Here is a 5,840-nt window from a genome sequence, read left to right on the forward strand (position 1 = left end):
ACTCCCTTACGTCATGTGGGGTTTGGGAATCTCAACTTCGGCCTGTTTTAGACAAGGCAGGGAGTTTCACGGGCTCTCGTGGAAGCAGACAACTTGCCCCTGAGAACTCCCAGTGGGAAGGTTGTTGGTCGGCACCTCGGCAATGCTCCCATGGACCCCAGCCCCTCTGCCTCGTCCACCTGGGCAGCGTGAGGCTGGTCCACCTGCACACTGGCTGTCGCCAGTCACCGAGCAGCCTCCAGCCACACGGAAGGTTGACCGCTGTTCTGGGCTGCCGTGAAATCCCACCCCACACAAGACGAAGCCTAGCCCCTGGCCAACCTCGTTCGCAGCTCCATCCATCCCCAGGCTGAGCATGTTCTGGTGTTGGGACCACAGGTCAAACCTGCAGATCCCTCCCCAAACCAGCCTTTTCCAGACACATCCTAGAAGCCAGGCAGTGTCTAGGACACTGCACTTGAAACAGGCCAGCCCCGGGGGGGGCAGGCTGCCTGGGACAGGATGGAGAGCCCCTCTTCCCCTCCTGCACACTTCAAGGAGGATGAGGAGTCCTGAAGCCAGCCCCTCTGGGCCTCCGGCCTCTGGGCCTCAGCTCCACGAGCCCCTCTTAAGTTTCTTTCACTCCTCACTTTGAAGTCTGAAACGAGAATTCACTTCTTTGGAGTTTGTGTCGGCACATTTTTAAAAGGTGGTGGAGTCGGGAGCAGTGGCCTGCACCTGTGGTCCCAGGGTCTCCAGAGACTGATTCGGGAGGATCTCTCTGGGCCCAGGAGTTCCGGATGGGCCTGGGCACCATAGTGAGACCCAGTCTCACAGAAGAGTCAGGGGGAGCCCGACAGCATTTCCAGGAGTTCCCACCAGCACACAGAGGAGGAATCCATTCCTGCAGCAGGGAGGGCTAGACCTTTCAAAAACAATCCGCCCACTACCACACTCCTCAGCAGGCACCAGGTAAGACCTCAGAGACTCACAGCCCAGCCCCAGGGCCAAAGGGCATTTTAAAGTTTGATTGACATTTGATTCAGGGGTCTTGCTCAGCTGCTGCGGTCTCTCTTAGTGTTGGGCTGGTCTTGAACTTGTGCTCCTCCTGCCTCAGCCAGAGGAAGGCCACAGCAGAGGTACCTGCAGGTTCTGACTCCTCAGGGAGACAGTGGACAGGAGAAACTGCCCCGCAGCCCTGTGAGGCACACCCTGTGGAGCTGCAGCAGGTGCTGCCGGCACACAGAGCCCTTCTGGGGACCTGCACCCTACAGGAGCCACCCTTGCCCCACCCTGGGTCATCCCCTGGGGAAGACAGGAGATCCTGAAGGTGGCAGCATGTTCCAGAACCACCTGCACCTCAGGCTTCCTACCTGAAACGGGGAGCAGGGGAGCAGGGGGAGCAGGCACCCGGCTGATCTGTCCCTCCAGGGGGCGCCACAGTCTGCCTGGCAGCTACAAGCTCATCCCCTGGCCACTGGCCTGAGTGGCCCTGACAGGAACACAGCTCCCCCAGAGGAGGTGTGCCCTGTGTTTCCTGAACACAGACGGCATTTCTGGGGGGTCAGAGAGAAACAGCTGGTGAAACCCTCCGAGCCACCTCTCTAGATGAGTTCGCACCAAGCGACCTCCACCAGTGGCAGGGCATCGCCCATGCTTCCTCGCATTTGGTAGCAAAGACAAACAGAGCCCAACCTCAAAGTCCAGCTCTGAGGCCCGTGAGTCACCACTTATCAAGGCGGCGGAGGGAGCTTAGGGGCCTCGCCCTGTTCACTTCCCGCCCAGCCCAGACGTCTCAAGCTGCCTTGGCAGAGTGGTCAGAAGAGAAAAAGTGCCCTTCCTTGAGCAAACTGTGCCCACACTGTTTCCAGGCAGCAGGAAACTGGGCTATTTTCTGTTTCTCGAGTTTTCTGGCCTTCTGTCAACCAAGATTAGAAAAAATAGTCCGGCTGGGTCTACATTTATGAAGGTCACTTCAGACGAACATGGGAACAGCTGCCAGGCGCTCTCATGTGGAGCGGAGGGCCATGTGCCACCAGTTCCGCTGTTTGCTTTCTCTGGGAAACAGAACGTCTTGTCAGAGAAGATAAGAGAGGCCCGGTCAGCTGAGGCACACTGGCCTGCACCTCCTGCTGCATCCCACGACACCCTCTCTGCTCACTTCTTAAAGCTCTTCTCTGCCCCTCCACACACAAAGGCCCCTCAAACCAGTGCTGTCTGCTCATACACAGGCAGGTCTCGAGTTCCCACCCAAAGTCAGGGAGTTATTTTTAGTTTGGGCCACACTTAGTTACAAGCACCTTTTCTTAAGGAATTTGAAATTCCAAGCAGATGCGCCACCAGGCAGTGGTAGCAGACCCTCATAACAAGACCCTGCATCACCACACTCCCGCCCCAGCCTCCTGGTCGCTCCACATTCCTTTCCTTCAAAACTGCAGAGAAAAGTGGATGAATGACGGCATTCACCAATTAGGTGACAATACCACATGAAAACAGAACAGAATGGCCCAGAGAGCAGAGCCATCATCACACAAAACCATCCACCATCACAGTCGTGCTGATCAAGACGCTGGCCCTGGACAGCACCGGACGCCTGCCCTCCATTCACTTCCCCTGTTCTTCACGTGGAGCAGGGGACACAGAAATCCTGCACACGCGTGACCACAGGTGTGCTGGCAGGGGGCCCAGGGCTACATGGAGGGAAACTGGAAGAGCCTGGTGCAGTGGTAGCACCCACCTCCCCAGGGCACCATGGAATGATGACTTGGACAAGCAGGTTGGAAACGGCTCCCTGTGGAAGAGGACCCACCGACAGAGTGCACAGCGAGGCTCAGCACACAAGGAAGCCACTCACAGCCTCTTCTCACTCCTCCTGTCCCTTCCCAGGCTGACACACTTCCCTGCCATCTCTGGACACAGGAAACAGCCATCCCACGGCCCCACTCAGGGCATCTGGCTTCCAGGCTGAACTCTTCTCCACACACCCCAGTCCTGCCCAGAAGCACCAGGCCCAGGGCCAATGGAGCCCAGGACAACAGGCAGAGAGCCGCTCACAAACGGAGCAGGGCTGCAGGCCTGGGGGAAGGGCAGGCTGCTCATGGCCCCGCCAGCACACAACCCAGAGCTCCGGACCCCAGCAAGCAGAGACACTGCTGTGGGAGGAAGGAACCTGTGGTCTAAAAATAAACAATCACACAAAGCCAGCAGCTCCGCTCTGGCCTGCTCTGCTCTCGAGCTCTGCGTGGGCTCACTGGTGAATGAAAAGCATGTGTGGACATCAGGGAGGCCAAAACAAAGGGCCACAGGAACAGGCTCTGTCCTCCCAGTGAGGTGCCTCGGGAGGCTGAAAGCTGACTCTCCAGGAACATCTCCATGAAGGTGGCTCTGTCTCTGCAAAAGGGATCTGTGTTTTTCTAGGGAAAGGGGTAGGGTCTTCACATGCCTGTCCCTTCAAATGGGAGGCCACCTGATGAGGATCACAGACCAGCTCCATGAAATGCAGGATGGCCCTTTATATCCAGGGAGAATCTGGACAAAAGGAGGTCCTGAAGTCCCAGAGAAAGGTGGCGGTGGGGGTGTCAGGGGAGCAGAGGAAACCCCAAGATGTGAGTGCACGAAGAGAGGAAGTCACTCAGCTGCCCTGGACAGTCCTGCCTGGCACAGCAGTGTGGCCTTGGCAAGCTGCACCATGTCATTAAAAAGGGGTGACCAGGGGCTGGGGTTGTGGCTCAGCAGTAGAGCATTTGCCTAACATGTGCAAGGCCACTGGGTTCGATCCTCAGCACTACATAAAAATAAATAAATAAAGTTTAAAGGGGGGGGGGTCATGCCACAGCCCCCGCTGTCCAGCCCTGACTCACCAGTTCAGTCTCACAGACCTTAACCATCAGAGAGGCTGCAAAGCAGCAGGCGTAGGCCAGGAAGGTGAAGCCATTAGGGGAAGAGGGTCCTCTGAGGACAGAAGGTGGGGTGGGTGGGGTACAGTACCCCAGGGTGCTGCTGACAGCCTTTCTGAAGCCAGCACTCTGTAGGGTGGCTCAATGCACTGAGGATAAACTCAGATGGGGCTCTACTGGCCCTGGTCTCTCAGGAGCTCCTCCACTGTGCCAAGAAGAGCCCCTCGCTCAGGCCAGGGCTTCCACACAGGAGCAATGGGTCCCAGTCTTGGTGGCTCTGCCTCAGTTCTCCCCTACAGGGCTGTCGGATGCGACAGAGCAAAGGCGGGCTCTCCAGCCACCTGTCCTGGATCTTCAACCTGAGGCCAGGTCTTCACAGCTAAAGAGACCACAGGGACGTGGCTGGCCAGATCTAAGGCTGCCATGTAATCTTCAATCGTGTCATTATTTGGAACATGAGGTTGGCGTGACCATTACCAACCAAGGTCCGGACAGCAGAGAAAAACACACAGCATTTTTTTTTTGCGGGTGGATGTGCTCCGCCATGTCCTGAGAGGCATCCCAAGAATCCTGCAGCACCCAAGCAGGTGCTGAGGTTCAGCCCTGGGGGAGGGAGGAAGAAGCATACTGCCAGAGCTGTTTCCAATTCTGGGGAATATGGTGGCTGCATCTGAGCCCTGGAGAGCTTGGAACAATCCTGAGGAAGTCTGGGCCCTTCGTACTGTCCCACAAAAAGACTGCAGTGTCCCAACATCAGTGACACCACTCCAAGCTGGAGGAAAGGGAACATGTCCCCACAGCACCCAGTATTTCCAGGTGGGCTCTAGTCCTGCCGATCCCACTGTGCTTGCCCAGGAACACACTGCGGCCCTGGGCAGCCGTCCAGCACAGCTGGCCACTTTCCCTCCTCATGAGCTTGGTCTCTGGCTCTCTGCTCCCCTCAGCCACTTCCCCCTTTTTGGTTGTGGTTGGATATTATGGTCTGACAATTACAAGGGAAAAGAGGTCTGTGCAGGACAGCCCTGGCTCATCCTGTGAGGACAGCCTTCCTGGGACTCCTAGGATGGGCCGGGTCAGCTGGTCCTGGATCTCCCTGACCTGCCACGGACAGCCACCAGCATGTGGAGACTGGCAGCTGGGCAAGCAGGAAGAGAGACAGCAATCAACCCAGTCCAGTAAGAGGCAACCCCAGCTAGAAGGCCTGGGACAGAGACTGAATGTGAGCGACTGGGACCTACTAGCCCTCAGGACTCTGCAGTGGTGAACAGGAGCCTCCTGTCTCATCCCTTCTAACTGTGAAGGAGGCCAACTGGTCATGAGGTGAGACCAGAAAAGGCCGGGGGACAAGGGAGCTGCGGCTGGTGGCCAGCCCGTGCCCTGGGAGACCCCTGCCACTTCAGGCTGCGGTTTTTGTGGGCCTGGGTTTGGATGGCTGGAGCAGACCTGGAGAGCAGGTGGGCCCAGAGTGGGAAGAAGGTGCGGGGTCCCCAGGGAGCTCCGGCTGGGCTCCGACCCCTCTCCCGCCGGACTTGTGACTGCGCACTCTCCTCCAACACGGACGCGACAGTTGTCATCCATTAGTGTAGTAATTCTGGCCTCAAGGCCGCCTGCAAACATTGGCTTTACCCCTTAAATCTCCTTAACAAGATCACCCGGGGGAGGGAGGTGCCCTGTAGGAAAGGACTTGGGTCCGCCCTGGCCCCCTGTCGCCTTCCCCGCTCCTTCCGCGTGTCAGGGAAGGAAAATGTCCCTGGGATCTCAGCCGCGCTGACGGAAGATTCGCGTTGGAAGGCAGAACAGCGGCGGAGGCTGGAAAGGCCAGGGGCACCGCGAAGGCCCGCCGCGCAGGCCCGCGTCCACGCGGCACCGGGCCCGGCTGGCAGCACGCGCGGCGCGGGCGGCGGAGGCGCGGACGGCGGGGGTGCCACGCCCGCGGCCGAGCGCGCGGGCCAGCGGGCGTCCTCG

General features: G+C 58.5%; 1 long non-coding RNA gene across 1 annotated transcript in view; it reads left to right on the plus strand.

The window, feature by feature from the left end:
- The first annotated feature begins 4,672 nt into the window (after positions 1-4,672).
- LOC125611227 overlaps positions 4,673-5,840 on the plus strand; it is a 9,621-nt gene continuing 8,453 nt past the window's right edge. The window contains exon 1 of the long non-coding RNA XR_007341366.1: positions 4,673-5,195. This is a non-coding gene — a long non-coding RNA (uncharacterized LOC125611227). The remainder of the gene's footprint in view (positions 5,196-5,840) is intronic.

This window comes from Marmota marmota, unplaced genomic scaffold (genome assembly GCF_001458135.2).
Source record: "Marmota marmota marmota unplaced genomic scaffold, marMar, whole genome shotgun sequence".
Lineage (NCBI taxonomy): Eukaryota > Metazoa > Chordata > Mammalia > Rodentia > Sciuridae > Marmota > Marmota marmota.